We start from the raw sequence: 21212 nt of genomic DNA on the forward strand, positions 1-21212 counted from the left end.
TATACAGTCACTGAGCATGTTCTTTGTATTCTGGCTTATTTTTCTTCTATATAATTTTTTTCTGGATGGTTAACTAATTCAGTGAGTGTTATTAAGGAAGGAAAATTAATGCTTTACTACAATATGAATGTATTACATTATGCTTTACTCATTTAGCATTCTTTTGAGCAAGGCTATGTTTTCTAAAACTAATTTGCTCTTATGTTATTATGCTGTTTTCTAAGTCTTTAGATCTTAACATTTTTGTTTTTCTGTTCATCTGTTTATTTTAATTATAGTATCATCAATAACTCTTCTTGTTTCTTAAATACATGAAATCCTTTATAATGTGGGATATAGGATTCGGGAGTAATATCTAATACAAGAGCTAAAGGGAAATACGTAGTTCTTATGGACCTGGGGGTTGGAATGGGTGGGTGAGTCATGATTTGCCTTTTGGCATATCTGAGCCCTTGTTATAATGAGATGCATTATATATATGAGGTATACTCTACTGCATTATTCTTTTATAAATCCAACTACATGTAACAACTTTTGCCTACAGTGTAATCCTCCTATAAGCATGCCATTATGGTAATTAAATTACATCTCCACAACTTTAGCAAGCACTGAAATGTATATAATGAATATATGAAGTCATGTTAGCTAACTCACTTATACTTTGCATATGTTCAAAAATATTCCTTGATGTTATCAGTGAATAGTCAAGTTTATGAAATACTTATGGTGGGGTGAGCAAGATTTGTAATAAATAATAGAACTGCCTCTTCTTGCATTTTGAAGGAAAACCTTCACATTTTTCTGTAAAATTAATTTTTCTCCATATCTTAAAAGTTACTATTCCCTAGGCACTGAGGTCCTAGCATTTTTTAAGGGAGTGTTTTATTTTAGAGGCTGTTTCATTATTTTGCACATGGTTCATTGATTTGAATATTAATCTCAAAGATTTCATATTCACTGACATGCCCGTTTCCAGAGATAGGAATCCAAAAATTTTATAGTTATGTCCATTGCGAAGACATACCTTTTGACATAGGCCAAATTTGAGTAACTCATGGAAACTGAGAATACATTGGTTATACTTTTCACATTATCAAATGATTTCCATCCTGTCAGGAGCAGTGGGTAAGTTAGTCTCCTTTGGTTGGGAATCTTTACTTCCTTGACAATACATTTTTAGCATAAAAGACTCAGAATCATCAACCAATTGCTCATTTCTGAGTCTTTCAGTAATTCATTTTACATTTCTGTAATACATTTTACATTCAGTAATACATTTCTGAAATGTATTGTATGATGACATCTGAATGCATTTCTTCACAGCAATGAAAACTGCTATATTCAATAACTTTTTCTAAATATTTAGAAACTGGTCAAGATATTTTGTCTTTCTTTTAATTTTTCTTTCTTTCTTTCTTTCTTTCTTTCTTTCTTTTCTTCTTTCTTTCTTTCTTTCTTTCTTTCTTTCTTTCTTTCTTCTTTCTTCCTTCTTTCTTTCCTTCTTTCTCTCTTTCTTTCTTTCTCTTTCTTTCTTTCTTTCTTTCTTTCTTTCTTTCTTTCCTTCTTTCTTTCCTTCTTTCTCTCTTTCTTTCTTTCTTTCTTTCTTTCTCTCTCTCTCTCTCTTTCTTTCTCTCTCTCTCTCTCTCTCTCTCTCTTTCTCTCTTTCTTTCTTTCTTTCTTTCTTTCTTTCTTTCTTTCTTTCTTTCTTTCTTTCTTTCTTTCTCCAAAATATTAAGTGGTAGATAGAAATACTTAGAAATAAATAGTCATAGATCTGAAAGGAATCTAAAAACTTGACCAATTGCCCAGGCAATGTGGAAATCCCTCCGTTCAATTCCGTCTCTCCCTGAACACTTCCAGAGGCGGGAAAATGAATGCTGCATAAGATAGGTGGATTCATTCTGGGGTATTCTGAATAGAAAGCAATCTCTCCCCTGGTTTTCTGCAGCATCCACCAATTGTTTCTGGCTACAGACTCTGAATCTGCTCAAAACAATGTATTCTCTACCATGCGCTTCTCCTTACGTAATCGAGAAAGACTCCTTCAATCTTTTGAAGTCTCTCAGTGGCTCGCCACTGTGATTGAAATGCCCTTCATCAACCTGGTCACTCTTGTTTGTTCAGGCTCTGATTTAATAATATCCTCCAAATGTTTGGAGCCGCAAAATTGGAAACAAGAATTGTCAGGATGAGTTCTAGTTCATTGTAGGTGCAATGGTAGGACTCTTTTCCTTCGGCTGAAATTAATAAACTCCACAAGGTTGTCAACATTTTAGCATGGTTGTCACACAACTGACCAACACTGTGCTTGTTGACAATTAAAAAACACAGGTCCTTTTCACAGGGTTCTTGATATATCAATTTTCATCTATCCCGGACCAGCACGTAACTTTGTCACCTGAAACACAGGACTGCTTTATGTCCACATTCTGGTTTTTGATCTTCATTTTAGTTAATAATGATTTGTAGTGAAAATCAGAAATGAGGTTAGTTTGTCAACATTTTTTTTTTTAGGTTACCATGAAGACTTCTAGTAATTACTGCATTTCCCCCCTATTTACATATAAGCCATTTATATGATAACATAATCTTGAATTTGACGGGGGCTGACCAGTGTGCTAGGACTTAATTGATGCAATCTGCTTTTATCCCTTTTAGAGAATTGGGGTATTTTCACATCTCCAGTCTGTTGACACCTCTCCTGTTGTCCACAAGTTCTCCAAGGTTACTGAGACTGGTTCCATCATCACGTCTAAGTTCTTTCAGCATTGTGGGCTGCTATAATACAAAGACTTGAACTCATTTGAAGTTCTAGTTACTTTCTGTTATCTCCTCATCTCTTCTGGACCCAGTGCCATCTTAACAATGTACGTTCTAATATTCCCAGCTGGAAGATCATGCTCCTTGATAGAAAAGTGGCAAAATGCTGAGCACTGCTGCTAATTCTTTGTTGCCTACTAACATTACAACATCTTTCCGGAGCAATGACTATAACCCTTCCTGGTGCATGTTTTAAAATCATAAAATAGTAATATTAACAAGAACAACAAAAACCTATTTTTATTTTTAGCATTCCGATCATTAATAGTTAAAAGCCTTAATAATATTAATTAGTATACAGAGAATTTTTCATGCTGTGGCAATTGGGAACTCTCTAAAGTGGAAATCATTGAAAGCACTTACATATGGGATAAATCCATGTTGCGATCTGAATTCCACCTTGTTCCTTCCAAGTGATGTGAGGATCTCTAAAAATGGCTTCTTTCTTTCTTTCTTCCTTTCTTTTTTACTTCTAAAGTTGAATACATTGTTGTAAAATCAGAAGACGTTTGTTTACAAATCTAAGAATAAAACTAATAAAGTTTTCAAACTTTATTAGTAAATATGCTCATTTCTGTCATTTACACTTTGTATGTTTTAGAAATTCAATTGAAATAAAAAAAATTCTTTCAAAAATTTCTACAAAGCAGGAAAAATTACATTTCTAAATTTTTTGCAGACTGTATAATGTCTTAGTGGAAGTTCTAGGAAAACATATGGACACTTGGTTTTGAACAAGATAGGAATCTATATGACCCTCAAGTTTAAGGATCCCAGAATAAAGTGTCAGTGTTTTAATGTCCTTAAAATACTTTGTAAGCAGGTTACAGGGCATTTGGGTTTTCCTTTTTAGTATTTAGGAGACGATATGTATTGATTGCTTAACATATGGTTAAATAGATTTATTTACACAGATTTGCCTATACTAAATACATGTCAATATGCACACATTTATATATTACTCTTAATCTAAGGAAACATTAATTAGCAGCTGCGCATACAAATAGGCACTTTCACAATATCACTTTTTAACCATACAGAGAAAAACATTTTGAGTTACACTATAAAAGTGCTAATGTTTTACAGAAATGTGACTTTATTTTGGTACATAAACATCTGCCAAAACAGTGTATCTTCAAACGAAATAATTGAAAAACTTGAACTTATTAAACATAAATTTAAAATACATGCATGTTAGTATTTCAAAAACAAGAGAATAACGTCACTAATTTCTCAGGTTAAAGCATTTCTGTTCATATCTTTTAAGAAAAACATCTCTACAAAGTCAATAAAATATACTCAGTAATTATTATTCCAAAAGTGGAAAATATATAGAAATGGGAAAATAAAAGTTCTAAAGAACACTTTTAAATATCATCATAGTGTGACAAAATTGAATAAACAGTAACACAACAAGTGGGAATTAGTTATGAGGGGGTATTTCTAAACATGGAATGAAATATCATCCACAAAATAAAAAGGGGTGCTGATAAATTATGGAAAGACATATACATAGTGATGAATATCTTCCTGGGGTGTAAGTGAGGGTTTATCACGAGACACCGGGAAATACAACTAAACATTCCCCAACAGCCTGTGGGATTTAAACCCCTTGCTTGCAAAGACATTCTTTTGCATCAGGCTCAGTCCAAGTAGGCTGTCAGAGTGACTTATGCCACCCTGTTCTTTCATCACCCTTGTGATTCTACCTCTGTGTGGTTTTATTTACTTCTCTTTTCCTCCTCTGCTAGCCTGCATACTTTCTCCCTACTTGGTCAGGTTGCTGATGCTGCAACGGCAGACTTGAATCTACTTTGTTTATCTCAGGCAACTGCAGTTGTTAGGAAGAAATTATTCTAGAATGGATTCACCTTTTCAAACCATTGTGTCTTGGTAACATTCAGGGGAATGGGACTAACTCTAGTGTAGGTAAGTTTAATTCATGTCCTGCCTTGGTGACACCCAGCCGCCTAACGCCTGGCCAGCCGTCTCACATTTAAGGCACTGGGTACAGGGAAATAGAAGAGATGAACTATGTATCCTGGGAGGGCAAAGCCTGTGTCAACTTTGTTCACCACTACTCAGTGTTTAGCACATAGTAGGTGCACAAAATGTTTGTTGAATGTTCAGTGGGTCAATTGATCGGTAAAAATCTATCACTACGTGGACTATTGATGGCAGCCCAGTCTCACCAACCTAATAAAAAGTTATATGAACTACATAGACAGTTGACTTGTCCTGATCTAATTTATAGACACAGTGGCCAATCTCTTTTATTCTGTCCATGACTGTAAAATTACAGAGTCTTAGAGCAGAAAAGGACTCTAGATGTCATTTTATAGATGAAAAAAATTGAGAACTAAAACTAAATACTCTTTATGATCCAGGTAAATATAGGTATTTGAGTGTTCTTACTACATGCTAAGGTATAGCAATAAATTAAACCAGCAAAATCCTTTCCCCTGATGTAATTTACATTGTATCCTTCCTACCAAAGAACTTGATCTACAAAGGGTGTATTACATATATGTGAGACAAATGACTATTGTTCACCTAATTAGTTATAAAACTGATTTCCATCCAGGTTTCTAAATTCCTAAATCTTACAATTTTTTTAAGTACTATGTTGCCTCCGTGATAACCATCCAAACTATGATTTTCTAAAAAATTTCAAGGTCAGATAAGTAACTTTTAAATTATCTATAGCTTTTGATAATAATGACAAAAAACGTGTGATCGACAGAAGTGGGAAGGTGAGAATTATTGACTCTGCCATATTGCCAGACATATTCTCTCTCTCTCTCTCCACGTATATATATGATCTCATTTAAATAATTCAAGGACTCCACAGGCATTTTTAGTCCCATTTTACAGATGAGCAGAATGAGAGTGAGAAAAGACAGCACAGCTAGCACTTGACAGTAATGGGTTTCGACAAGAGTTGCCTGATTGTAAATCCCATACTCAGAATCCCACTACCCACAACAAATCCTGCTGAGCCAGCCGATCTGCCAGGAAATTAACCTTTAGAGTGTGACTTGCTCCCCGAGAGATTGTAGGGCTACCGTGCTACACTGCGCCTGGATTCTTCAGGTGCTCATCTCAGAGACTCCCACTGAACCCCAATATGATTTTCAGTGCCAGAGAGAAAATTAAATAATGGATGAAACCACCAATAGAGACTGCATGTTTGACTCAGACTCAGTAATGATTTCTGTTGCACTTTTAAAGTAACATGAGCTAGCTGGAAGACTGCGAATGTGAGTCTCCTGGAGAAATTAATATTCCAGCTTTCGGCTGAAACGGTTGCCAACTCCAGTGGACATAAATCTCCCGGAGCCCTGCTGCACTGGAATTTGTTGAACACGCTCTCCTGAAACACTCCCTTCCCTCGGCTCCTGGATGTCCTCCGGCACCTCTGACTGTTTCTGCTCGGTTTTTCCCCTGTCAGTGTTGTTCTCGGGAATTCTGAACCCTTTGCTCTCCTAAGGCAGATTCTCCCCATGTGTTCATGTCCTCCTATCGCGATTTTAACCAGCAAAAATAGATGGATGCCTTCCACGCCTTTATCTCTACCCTAATCTTTCCTTAGCTCTACGGATACATAAACCCAAACTCCTAATGAACATTTCCCTTTGAATTTTCCAGTTATCTAACATCTTTGCTTTGCTAAAAATTAAAAATATCATCTCTTATATTTTTCTTTGTCATGTGGTTTTGACTTTTTTTTTTTTTTTGCTTTATAGTAACGCGTTTCAGCAGTCTTTGAACACAAATAATATCATTTCCGTTGATGCCCGTGGTTCAGCGTGTGATCCTCTAAGTGAAGACCTGCAAGACCCCAGCAATGCCTCTCACCTCTTCAGGTCTAGGTTCCTCCTTCTCAATGACTCTCAAAATCTAACCCCTTGCCTAGTCCCACTCAGTCTAGATCAGTGCTTCTTCAACTTTAATGGGCACAAGAATCACTAGGGATCTTGATAAAACCGATTCTGATTCAGCAGACTTTAGGTAGAGCCCAAGGTTCTGCCCATGCTCTTGCTCACAGAACACACTTTGGAATCCTCTCCTCGCTCATCCTGTTGTCTCCGTATCTGTCCTCCTACGGCAGCTGCCCTTTCCATTGACTCCAGAATGAGCTGAGAAACTAACCATGTCTGCTGCTTGGAGTCTCTCTCTCTCAAGCCCTGAAGAAACTCCATGCCTCTTCTTATGTTATAGTAGGTCCTCTAGACTCAGCACCTACCAACTTCTCCAGACCCAGCTCACAGATTTAAATAAATACACCAATAACACAAGACTCATTCTAGGTGCCTCTTCTTCTGTAAGGTCTTCTCAGATCTGAAGTATCATCACTCTTTATTTTGGTATTCCTCAGATGCTTCTGGATATTTCTTTCTATTTATTTATTTCCTGTTTCTACATCATAAGCTCGTTAAGGTGAAGGACCATGTCCTGGTCACCTTTGTGATCCACTGAGTCTAGGACAGTGCTTGTGTGTAACAGATACTCAATAATTGTTTCCTCAGTGAAACTAAACATATTTAAAATTTCCATTTTCCACATTTAAAAGTGCATCAGCCTCTTACAGGCAAAATATAAATATGTCATCAGGTTTTGAGTGGAAAACTACAGCATAAGCTTGAAGCATTGGATCCCTTTCAGAAACAGTGGCAGAGAATGATTCAAGAAATTAATTAGAAACTGGTTGCTTTTAAGTCTTGTTTTCTTTGTAGCGCATTTTGCGCACGGACCTTAGATAAATATCCTAATTTCTTATCATCTGACAATATGCAAATGTAGTTCACATTATCTGCCAGTGATACTGCTTTAATGAACCAATTTATAATTATGAATGCCAACAGTATGAAAAGAGGGTAAGACAGAAACACATGGAAAGTACACTAGTTAAAGCCACGGAGTCGCTTCAGCGAGGCTGAGACGTTAAAAAAGGAAGGGATGAAAAATACAACTTGGAGCAATTTCCAGAATATTAATTCATTATGTTCATTTATTAATATATTAATGGCATTAACTTTAAACTGAGCCATCTCCTTTATAATATGCAGGAGTCCTGTTTGACATACATGCGACGCTCAGCCCAAGCCCTGTGATGTCAGGGGCACTCACGACGAAGGGAAATCGTGAAGCTGGGTGTCCTCCTGCCTGTGACTGGATGACTTATGAAACGTGCAGGTACAGAAACCCTCCTATCAGCAGATCCGCAGCAGCACGTCGCTCCCTGCTCCGGCAGCACACCAGGGAGAAGCCGTGATTGACGACCTGCGGACAGCTCGGAAGAAGGAGAGAAATAGCTACACTTGCTCCTCTGCGAGCAGCCCGAACCTCCCTGTTTCCAAAAGGGCCGGCTGATGCTCAGAGCTGTTTGCATGTAGGCAGATGCAGCTGCCTCCAGTTTCTCTCTGCGAGAAAACAGAAAGGTAAAGAACCTCGTTTGTGGAAAATGACCCGTCTGAAGTCACCGGGGAGTCGAATTCTCCCCCCAAGTGAATGCCTTTCTGGGCTCTTGGAGTTGTTGTAACACAGGTGAGACTCTTAGCAGAATTATTAAGTGTGGCACAAACATAAACAAGCCAGCTTCTACTGAGTGGTGGTTTACATTACTTTCTGACTTCCATGTGCTTTTTTGTTGGCGATAGAAAAATACATTATATAATTTGCTCCTACAATTTAAGGATTTAGTTCCTCTAATTTTCCAGGTGAAACCGCCTTTAATTCTCCACACCCACATTCTTTTGAATGGGTCAGGACGGCCTCGCGAAGATCTCTGTCTTAAAGCAACAGCTTTTCTTTTCCTTTTCCTTCTCTCGTGTGGATGGCATGTTCCCTTTGAACGATCTTTACTGCTCGGTGGAATTCAAATAAGCACGGCTGACCCACTTTTCCCGTTTGCAAAGGGAACACATCTTACTGACAGACCCTTCAGGTTGTCCAGGTGGAGTTTCGATTCTGACAGATGACAGGATTATCCTGTGGCCGAGGGCACTCACCAGAGTATTGCTATTTACTCCCAGTTATTTGAAAGTTGTAAACAATACTACCTTCTCTGCAAAGGACATTAAAATCAAGTTATATATTGAAAGGCCACTGGCAAAGCTGTTAGCATTCTTCGTGGTAAATGCATGAGAGAGACCAGGGTATGTGGATGTGCTCAGACCATTAAGAACTGACTCCTAGAAATGTTCCTCTTCCATGACATGTGAAATCACTCATGTTCACCCCCCTCACTTAGCTGGAGGAGAGTCTAATTAAAGCAGATTTGCATCTGCACGACCCTTTTTATCCCAGAATGTGTATGAAGTATCATTATTAGACAAAACAGTCAATAAGGATGAAACGGGGAAGCAGGAAAAAGAGATTCTTAGAAAATTATTTGTACTGAGATTTATATCAGGACATTTTAGTAACAGAAAAATCTATCCTCAGTAATCAAATTTTACCTGTAATTTACCACTTTTAAATTACCTGTGTAAGAAATATTAAATCAACATTTTTAAAAAGTTCAGGCCGGGGGATTAAAAAACTCTGTTTTTTTGGCAGAAGGATTAAATGAGGCTCACTCAACTAAAAATCATTTCATCTGTGAAAGAACATTAAAAAAAATGAATTCCTAGAAGTATGAAATAGTATCAAATGACATGAAAGAAGAAATGAAATTTGAATGTTTTTCAGGTGCTATCGTTCTCTTAAAGTTACACAACAGAATCAAAATGGAAAGGCACACGGTTTAAAGAAAATATTGCTGACACAGGAGTATTTACTTTCTAAAAATAATTTTAGTTGCGAGGGAAAATGTATGGCAATTCTAAAACAGGCCTCCAAGTACTGAGTTTTATGTATGTTTAAATGACTGCGAGTAGTACAATTGTTAAATATTCCTTTAAAATAACACCCTCAGTAAATTTCATTCAACGTGTAAGAAGGAAGTTATAATGAAAATAAACTTCATATTTGAAAATAATGCTCTTTCCTCCATTCCAAGGAGAGACCACTCTTCTACCCTCTCCAAATGCTATTATCTTCTCTCCTGCCTCTTCTATCCCTCCCCCCACCAATATTTCTTTTTCTACTGGACACTAGAAGGAACAAGGCAACAAAATCATTGACACATTTTCTGCGTTGATTCAAATAGCAACGTGAGACTTGTTGGCCTGTGTCGTTCGGTGAAATCCTCCCACCAAGCACCACCTTCACACTAAGACATGTCTGCTCAGGTGCTGATTGCGTGACATTTCCTTGGAAATAAGGGCTAGACAGTAAAATGAAATCATGCACATAAAGCACTTAATTCAGGGCATCACATGCAACAAGTACTTGAAAAATTTTAGTCATGATGATGGTGGTCATGATGATGATATGGTGGTGATAAGAACAAACATGCGTGGACCATGTGGTCACTAGTGTAGTGTAGCTTAGCAATATTCCATTTTAATGCATAGAAAGCATTACCAAGTTACTCTTCAAGATCTAATGTCAGGGACTAATAAAAAGATGTAGCTGTATTTTCAGTAGCATTAGGTAAATTCGACTTTTAAAGTAAATATACAGAAATTGGTTTTCTTTTTTCAGGTTAATGGTTGAGTATTTAATTTTGAATTTTAAGGAAAGTAAACAACATACATCCATGAATGGCAATCAGAAATGCCTGGACAATTTATACTGGAGTAAAAACTTTAAAATTGTGTAATGGGGCTCAGGGAAAATGATGATGAATACTGGAAGGGGAGTTGAGCAATTTGTTTACTAGAAAGTTTATCTCTGAAATGTGGATCTGATATATTACTCATTATACAAAAAAAAAAAAAAATTTTTTTAAATCCCCAAACCCACTCTGACAGGTTAAAAACACTTTCACCATCCTCAGGATGTCACAACTGTGAAGGTATTTGGGTGCTGGAGAGATGACTGTTTTTTAGTGATATTTTTCTTAAGAATTTCTCTTGGAATCAAGTTTCCAGATCTTTCCTAAGAGTGTTGTTTATGAGGAAAAAAATCATCACACGGTAGAAATGAATGTTTGAGAATCGCTCCGATATAAAACCCTAGCAGAACACACTTGGCCCAATAATTTTTCAATACTTGTGATTCATGCGACCCAGCAGTAAACACTGTTCTTGCTTCCTGTGATGATTCTTTCACACAGAAACGAGATCCCCGATTCTGTGATGTGCTGCATATTTGTTGTCTTTGTTTTGTCGACCTAAAATTTAATAAGCAAATAATAGCACATAATACCCTTTGCTAGCTCTGTGAACAAAAAGTAGGAAAACAGTCAACTGGCTCATAGAAGATTCTGTGTATATCTGCCTATATTTCCATGATGATAGAATCGAGTCAAAATAATTCTTCAGTGTCAAATTTTCAGTTTTATTTTCCTCTCACAATTATTTCTAAAAATTCAGAAGAACAATTATGGATCAACATGGAGAAATAAACCCTATTTCTCTTCTTGAGAGGAGTGAAGAAGAATTTGGCAGTCCTGAATGTTAGTTGACTTTCACATTTCAGATTAAGAAAATATGACAACATTGTCTTTTTAAAAGGAATACAATCTTTCTTTTAAAAGTTTTTATGGGAGAAAACTTCTTTCGCTTAAAAGGCATCTAGTGTTTGTTTTCTTTGCCAATACTTTACACACTTCCATAAATAAATAATCTTTTTTTTTTCATCTTTAATAAAATCCACACACCTGGTCTCAAATTACTAAATCAGACCGGTCCGTACGTTTTGGATAAAGTTACTAAGCCAGCCCAGAGAACTGCTTCTTGAGAAACACCAGGCTGTCATGGGCTTTTGGTAGAAAATAAATCAAGGTACTCTAACAAGGAAGTATTCTAGAGCAAGGTAGCTGTAGCATTGATCTTTGATTCACTTTTAGATTCGGTTAGGACCCTTCCCGAAATCACTGCTCACAAAATCATCTCCTCGACTCCTCCGGAAGAGCCCATCTCTTTAAAACATTTGCCACTGCAATGTGACTGATTTTTCAATGTTGTCAGCTACTTAGAATGATGGGGCAGTCTTTGTTTGTCAGTTCATTAATTTATTTAAGATGTGTGTATGGTCAGATTCATGAAGGTAATAAATCTCTTTTGTAGAGACAGATAATTACTTTAACATGGCAAGACACAATAACACAGAACTTAATACAAAGCAAGCTTAGCATATGCATGATAGGAAACAATAGAATGTAAGTATTAATAGAAAATAAAAAACAGTTCTCAATTACATAATCATTGAAGAGAACACATTTAGAAGTTGAGCATTTGATATTTTCTCCCTCTCACAAGCTTGCCTTATTGCTAGATACTTTCCCACATTAAAATTCCACTAATGCCACCGTATTCAGATCCCCAGGGAGCCCTTTATCTTCTCGAAAATATTTTGGGGTTTCCCAAAAATCGTTTGCCTGTCTCATTGGATTGAACCTCAAAGACTCCTTTGACGCAAGTGTTATTTTGACCACGTGAACATGGTTCCCATTTTTTAACTAGATTAAAACATGCATGAACAAACTGCTCATTGAACTTTAATGTTGCTTTGTTGCTTTGATGGCTTACAGATTTCTGTTTCATCGATGGTTGTCCCCCATACATTCTAAAAGTGAAATGATACATTGTAATTTGAATGATAATTTTGTTTTGATGATTTAATTGATAGCAGACAGAGGGCTAGGATCCCTGCCTTTCCATTTATGTGTTTTTCCCCCTGCTGAACAGATGAGACAACGAGGAGTTTCATCAACATCTGTCAATAATTAAGGGATGTTACACTAAACTGTATTTCCTTTACCTTCACCCTGGCTTCTCTTGAGGAACTACATGGTAATCCTGGTTCAAAAAAGAGAGGACCTTCTTGTCACCCAGAGATCCTTGCCCTTTCTTTTTGCCAGTTTAGGTGATGATTAAAGGCAACCTGCCCACATTAATTTTCGTGACGCCAGGAAAAGTCTTCCCACGCCCTTTATTGTTATCATTTCTGTAGCCTTTGCGTCCACGAACCTCACCTTTGGGATTTCCGTGCTGTCTCTTTTTCCTTGAGCTGGGATTTGCAATACGGCCCCTATGCTTATGCAAACCCATCTTCAAAAATCATCGTGCGCAATGCTAGGGAAAACGTCAGGCCGTGGTTTCGAGCCTGTTTGCTCCATTCTCTAGCAATGCCATGTTGCAGGAGAGCGGTTGTCTTTGCAGGAACATGTTAAAAAAGGAGAGGGCCAGTTGTTCAAACCTGCTCCACCTCTGTTGTATCCAAGAAGCTATTCATTTCCGTTTATCAGCTATTAAAAAGATTAGAGTACATCCCAAATGGACTCTGCCTTTCAGTGAGAAGCATCTTTAATAGATGGGGGGAAAAAAAACTTAATTCAGCTACCAAAATGTCTCTTTTGGCTTCAGTTCTAACAGGACTTTACAGCCTAGTAGAAAGAAAAATTCTATCAGCAAACTGCAAAACAAATCAAAATACTTTCATTGAGTGCTGTTTGGTTATCCTAACACATAGAAGGTCAAAGTTGGAAAAGCTACTATATATTTATTTTGACCTGCTGCCTTGAGTGGCTCAATGTTGTTTTTTATTTATAGAAAGTCGTAGCCTCGGGAAGTCTTACGGCATTCCTTAGATAAACTGTTTCCCTCTAAATTCACCTTCCAAATTCTCCCTCTACCCCTGTCCCCCCGACAGGAGCAAAGTTTGTACTATGGTCGTTGGTGAGATTTTTCCACTGAAAAGTTCAGGAAACTTGGAAGGCTTTTTTTCTTCTTCTTCTTTTAATCACTAAGATTTATTGGAGGTAGAAACAGAGTCAGGGTGAAACCTTAATAAATGTTTTAAAGTCTTTTGAGAAGTCTGATTTTGAATTTGTCCACTTTGATTGGAATGTAATTTCCATATAAACTAGTGCATAGAAGCATCCAGTAACTGAAGAGTCGTCCATCCAGTGCTCTGGACAAGAAGCGGCACAATCCCAGCGTCAGAGAAGCACCTCTCGCATGAGTCCCTCCTCCCCACCCACAGCAGCCACCATCCTGCATTTGACATGACTTTATAACAGAACGCCGCGGATGATTATAAAGTGAACACCTACTTTGTGCCCAGCACCCAGGCCGAGACACCAAACCGTGCTGGCCACCCGAGGCCCCACGTGTGTCCGCCTCTCATAGCAGATGGAACCACCTTCCTGATTTTTATAGTGATCACTTCCTCGCTTTTATTTTTATGGTTTCGTCACCCAAGCATGAATTCCTAGACAGGATCCTTTAAACCGTACTTCGTTTTGATAGCTCTGTTAGCTTTCAGAGCATTGTCGAACAAACAAATATATACAATACTGATGTGTATCGATTAGCAATCGCCACGCTTTAACATGGATGCTGCATGTTGAACACCGTGCATGTAGGAAGCTTGCAGAAGGGGCCCTTGAAGTGTGTTAGTCAGTGGGCTGGAGAAAGAAACAAATTAGTAACCAGCATTCTCACTCCCCTTCTGAAGAGGCCCAGGAATGAAGCAGCAGGGAGGAAAAATTAACTACTTCACTTAACTAGGTTCTCCCCCAGGCCAAATCCGTGATTACTGACAGACAGATTTGCATTTTGCCTGTGTGGACGGTACCTAGTGTATGAATGAACAGAGGACTCCAGTCTCTCACCCTGACAGTCCCTTTTTCCTTGTAAATCGCATTTATTCATCACCTCGTTAAAATGAAGAAAATGAACAAAATATAAACAAGTTAGATGGGAGGACAGCCGGGGTGGTCTTCTATTAAATTCTGAGCTGGAAGAAAAGGTTGCACCAGGAGCCGGGAGAGGGTAAGTCTTCACAACGACTGCAAGTCTTTCTTTTCTTTATCATGAGTATTTCATTCAGAAATAGGTCCAAGACACGGGCGGGGTGTGTACATGGAAACTGAGGAGAAACAAAAAACTCTCTCTATCTGTCTGTCTGTCTCTTTCTGCCTTTCTCCCCGCTCCCCCCTCTCTAACACACACACACACACACACACACACACACACACACACAGAGAAAAAAATAACCCTCCCCTCCAAGAGTGCTTGTTGCACACAGTATTTCTTTTGGCAAAGTTTAGACATGTCTTTCTAGTTAACAAATGTATTCTGCTGTCAGCTCCTTTTAAGAATTATGCTCCATGCTTCATGCCAAATAACCTCTTTAAATATTAATAAATAACTCAAGGTATCTTAGAGAGTCTGTGCTTGAGGAATTATGTTAATACTTTGAATAGAAATGACAGAGGGAATCCCCTCTTAGATATCTGCTCCTAGGAGCAGGCTTCCCCAAATTTCCCTTCCAAACTGGTGTGCTCCCACAAAAGGGGGAAACACAAAGGAAGACAACTCATTTTATTCCTATGAGCTAGGTCATGTGCAAACCACTGGGAAGCTTCCTCTTAAACTGTGTGGTTTCATTGTCAAGATTGCCCATTGTTGATCCAAACCAGGCCACCCTGATCCCAGGTGTACAACCACCACCACAATGTCTGCAGCACAGATAAACAAGAATAGAGAGTCCTAACGAGATAGAGAAGGACTTACTGCAATCTCCTTCTACTTCCTGGCCCATGTGGTGGGACCTTGAAGAACCCCTTGGTTGATCCTGCTAGCCTGGGGCATGTCTTGTGTTTTAGGGTTTTATATGCAGCCATCAGAAACTGTATGTGTGACTTGATGCTGGTCAGCTGATTTTATTTTTCAGTCTGTCTCTTGGAGGCCTTCAACATACATACGCCGAGACAAACGTGATTTTTCCCTTGGTTATCTTAAAATATTCCAGATTATCCTTTCCACAAACCACCGTTCCACCCTGGACTTTGTCCAAGAGATACAAACAATTAGGTAGTTGAGATAGTCATCAACTCAGCATTGTGACGTCAGTAAAGGCTGAGATAATTTATAGAGAGTGTGAGGATGAAAAGAATTATCTTATGAGGTGACCTGCATCTCAGCCTTCTTCACAGAGGGAGGGTCAGAGACTATTGACTCTAGCCCTAGGCTTCCTCCAACACCATGTCCAACACAGCATCTAGCTCTCCTTACGTGACTCATCTCAAGTGAACTAAAATCTAAATTAACTACGTACTTGCATTATTCCTTCATGATGAAATTAACATGTCATTGAAACAAAGAAGATCCCATATTTAAGTGTTTCCAATCTTATTTTGTTCTGAATTGGGGGTTAGAGCATGTAGAACTTCATTAAAAAAATGATTAGAAAATTAACATCTTATAATGCAATATATATGTAACTAGTTAACATGTGGGTAATGTGTGTCTGTGTATATTCACATGTGCATACACACACATATACCCAAATGTATGTGTATATATACAGTCATTATCTGAGCTACTTCTGTTCTGTAAAACTGCTGTTCGCACTGAATTAGCAAATACTGAAGCCTTGTTCCCAGTGGAAGTACAGGGTTAGATTCCTGCGGGCCTCTGTCACAACACTTCCATCACCCTGTCCATAGGAAACCTTGCTTTATGTGTGTTTCTGCTTAAAGACTCCTTGTTTCATATATATATTGTTGACTCATTCACATTGAATTCATAGTCAACAGCACTTGAGTCCTGCCTGAACAAATCTTATCTAACACATGTATTTTCTCTGAGAGGCACACCACAGCCTTTTGTTCTGCGAGTAGATGGCAACTCGGCCCCACTCTTGGGGGTCATTTTAAACAGCAAAAATGCCAACAAAAAGCACTGAAATGTGAAAAATGTGTTAAGTATAAAGGACACGTATTCGCTGTAGGAGAGCTGAAACGAGAAGGCAGAACACCCCCGTGCTGCACCTTGAGAATGAGTGTCTCTGGCGATTTAACGTTTCTGTAGCTCTTGCATGTCAGTGGATGTCTATACAGTACCACGGGTCTTGGTTTGGGGATTACAAATGATTGTTAGTGAGTAGGCTACTTTGCAAATGTGGAACCCGTGAACAATTAGGATCGACACTCTATAATATAGCAATTATATATCACAGTGATATATATGTATCTCACATTCACTTTGAAGCACCATCATTGGCTGAATTGTCCCTCTGCTGTTAAGCATTTAGTTTGTCTATAGAATTTGCATTATACATAAAGCTTCAATGAATAGCCTTGTGCATAAGTCTATGCCTACATTTCAAAGTATTTCCTTTCATGGAATTTCACAAAATTGTCATAGATATGAAATCAAAGGTATAAACATTTTAAAGCATTTGTAACATACTGTTTGAAGGCTTGGCTAAATTTACACTCCTCTTAGTAATGTGTAGGTGTCATTTTTTTCTAAAAAGGTGAGCAGCTCTTCACAATCTGCCCCTGATTAGCTCTCTAGAACTCACCTCTTTCACCACCACTGGAACAAGCCTAGGAGAAAGCTCTATCAAACTACTCACAGGCCTGACAATATCCCACAAGTTCTTGACCTCCACATGGGTCTCATTTGCCTTCACTGCTTTTCCCTAGCACCTCCTTATCTTTCTCAGTTCATACTAGAAGCTGCTCCTTCGGCCTGCCTTTCCTGATCCTCCCCAAGACGGATGAAGGGCTTCCCCGTTTGTTCTTATACACCCCCTCCTTCACGGCTCCCAGAGCTGCAAATCCAAGGCCAGGAACTGATGTGTTTATTGGAATCTCTCTTATCTAAATTTTAAGCTCTTTGAAACCAAAGATTCATCTCGTATCTAAACACCTAGCACTATGCTTGACATAATCAAGATTTGTTGAAGGAATGAATCAATGAATAATGTATGAATGACTTGCAGAGTTTCACCCCAGATCCCCTTTGTGAAAATGAGTGAACAGGATGGAATGACACTACCTGGTCAGGGCTTAGGGTCAAGATGATGCTTTCCTTGTCTCCGCTCACTTCTCTCTCCGTGAGTGTCAGTACAGGGCAGAGTTCAAGATCACTGACTTTGGAGTCAAGACCAGGGTTGAAATTCTAGCCCTGCCAGTTATTGACTCTGTAGCTTTGCGTAGGTCATCTTACTGATCTTTCTGATATTTAGTTTTCTCATACATAAAATTGCAACTATAATACCTACCTCTAAGTACTTCTGAGAAGATTAAACGAAAGAATATACAATAAACTGTTTTACATTCATATATAGTCCTTCAGTGTATACCTGGTCATTTAAAATCATCTCCATTCATTCTGAACGCCACTGTCACATGCCACTTCCTACCTGTTCCTGGCTATTTCATCTCTGTGTTCAAAATGCCTTTTCATCTTCAACTGGTCATTCTGCATCCTCTTCGACACGTCATTATTCTTAGGACACTCGGGCACACGCTCCCTCTCCCTGCAACTCCCATCAAACTGGATGGGCGCCTTGTATTAGCCTCTCTCTGGTCTTACTCCCTAACGATGGCTCATGGGGGATTTCAGACAACACCTGAACTAAAGTATGCAAACAACAAATTTCAAATAAGTACATGAATGAATTCTTCCTTTATTTCTCCTTTTCACGGCCCTCTGAGGACCATGACAAGTGCCACCATGATAACCCTGCCCGGCAGCCAAAGCAAACTAGTCACATCAATATCACGCTCTCTCCGCCTTCCTATAAAGCTTTTGGACGTTGACTCAATCGGATTTGATTCCTCCATCTTTGAATCTGATGGCATTTCATTTTTCCTTCCATTATGCACTTACCTCTTATGACATTATATTTATTTATATATCTAGATCATGTACTTTTCAGAATGTATGTTTTTCCAGGAATTCCATCTTATTTGTTCAGTGGTTTCTGTAGCTGCCAAGTTCAATGTCTTGCACATAGTGGCTAATCAACTGATCTTTATGGGGTTAAATATATTGAAATAATTTTAAGACCAAGTCCTCTAATACCACAGAACTGTACCCACATGATATTCAGTAGTTAAACATTAACTGTTTTATACATTAAGACACAGGAAAATAAATCAATTATGTAACATGGGACTTTTGAGATAAACTAAAGAAAACTTGTCTGTATAATTTCCACAGCTAACAGGGAATATACATGAGTTTGTTTAGTGTGCAATTCAGTTCCTCAAACTTACATGCACGTGTGCTCATATTTACATATTCTATACTTCTTTCCAACCTTCCTGTTACTTTGTTGTCCAGACAATTGTAACTGTCTATCCATGTTCCTAAAAATCTTAATTTCTAAAATTCTCAATGTTTTATCTTCTGTGGTCCGAGATAAAGACAGCCAAAGGATAACATGATCTTTGTTAACAGCTTTCCTGAACCTACTAAAACTGATATTAATGATCATAATAATACCTTTTCCTTGAACACTATTTTATAGTGAACATATATCCTATAATTTGATCCTCACAACCATACAATGAGGCATTAAAGGCAGGTACTATTATTTCTGCTTGGCAGATGAGGAAGCTGAGACAATTACATGACAGGTTAATTGATACTCAAGGACATTCTCTTGGTAAGTGGCAGAGACATGACTAAAGTCCAAGTTGTCTAACCTGAATTTCTTCCCATCCCATCCAAGTATTTCCCTATGAATGCTCAACAGCAATAATGAGAAGAGAAAGGTAACGAGGATGGGAAAAAATATATAGGAGGAGGAGTATAAGGGTGATGGGAATTAATTAGATTAATTAGGAATACTGTCATTTAAAAATGCTCCCAGATGTGTGTGGAAAGAAAAGTTCAGTTTTGAAGACGGTGCTCTGCACATGCCAATGAATGTTGCAAAAATTTCATTCACATTTTTGGAGGAGAGAAGGCATTCTCAAATCAGAAACCTGAAAACTAAAATCTGTAAAACCAATATGTGGTCTTAGTTAAGAACAACAGAACTCAGGTGTACATCAGTCCTTTTTAAAGATGAAAAACACGGGACGAAATAGTACATGCTGCTTCTTGCTCAGATTTGTCTTTTACAACGAAATCCTCAAGGTTGGTATAGAAAGGAATTTCCCTCTCCTCCCGTAACAAAGCAGTACATCGTTTTCTCCAAAAAGGAAAATGACATATTTAACTGATTTGTGTGTGTGTATGTGTGTGTGTGTGTGTGTGTGTGTGAGAGAGAGAAAACAATTCAAGCACTATTTAAAATATAGAGAAGGTTGAAAAACATCACCAACACTCTCACTTTCCTTCCTTGAACACACACACAAAGTCTCTTTAAAAAGATGGATCAATCCAGGCATGCTCTCTTGCGTTGCTGCCCCTCCCCCGGCTCTCTCTAGCATCCTTTGGTACATGAAGCTTGCGTCTGGCACCTGTGGTCCTTCAGCTCGTTATAGATGTTGAGTCAAAATTAGTGGAGCCAAAAGGAAACCACGTGTGTTGAATCTCTGACATGTGAATTTAACCCAGAGTGGGTTGTTATGAATATGGCTATTTTCTGATGACAAAATTGCTTAAAAGCACTAAGCAAGCTGATAAATATAAACTCTTAAGATGTATATTCTGAAATATCAATAAAAAATTGCCTAGAGAAACGAAAAGAATACTTTCCGAATATATTAGAAAGAAAAGAAACTGTAATTCCTGGATTGTTCATGTCAAGAGTCTTAATTAAATGTCACCTAACACATGAACTCTCATCAAAATATACAAAACTACAACCTGATTTATTACATACATCTATAAATATAAAGACTCGTCAATTTGTTTAAAAATTGTACAGTATGTGAATTCACTATGACCAAGAAAACCAGTATCTTTTATATTTCTTTCAAAACTTTAAATAGTTTGCAATAATAATAATAATTCTTGAGGAACATGCTTAAGAAGGTGAAGAGAGAGACTATGGACCAGGAGAGGATCTTATTACCAGCAGGGCTGTCAAAAGGTCTTTTGTCTACTACCCCCATTTTAAGATAAAATTAAAGTATGTCTAAGACAAAGTCTCTCAAGGTATTTAGACTAATTTGAGAATTTTAATTGTGTCTGTAAAGTTTCATCAATTTATAAAAATAAAGAGAAATTCTGGTTAATTAGTGACTATTCTAAATTAAATCATTTTAATGAAAAGTAATTATTGCTTTTAAGCATGTGGCATTTTCTAGTATATCAAAATGTATTTAAAAGAAAATTACAAAAACATCTCATTCACTTAGCAAAGGTATTCCTAAAACAACACACACAAAAAAAAAACAAACAACAAAACATGCTTCATTACCAGAAATTTTGTGAAAACAGAAAAAGTTACACCCTTGAGAGAAATTGTTATTTCTAGGAAATCACTAATATAATGCTTTACCAAAAATAACTTTGTGACTTCTTCCTTTTGAAAATTTAAATTTTGAACGATAAGATTATATTGATGTAAGAAATACACACATCAAATGTGTAAATGTTTTGAAACTTTAAAATAATTATAATGGAAATAATAGCTGAATT

This window comes from Molossus molossus, unplaced genomic scaffold, assembly GCF_014108415.1.
Source record: "Molossus molossus isolate mMolMol1 unplaced genomic scaffold, mMolMol1.p scaffold_m16_p_16, whole genome shotgun sequence".
Taxonomy (NCBI): domain Eukaryota; kingdom Metazoa; phylum Chordata; class Mammalia; order Chiroptera; family Molossidae; genus Molossus; species Molossus molossus.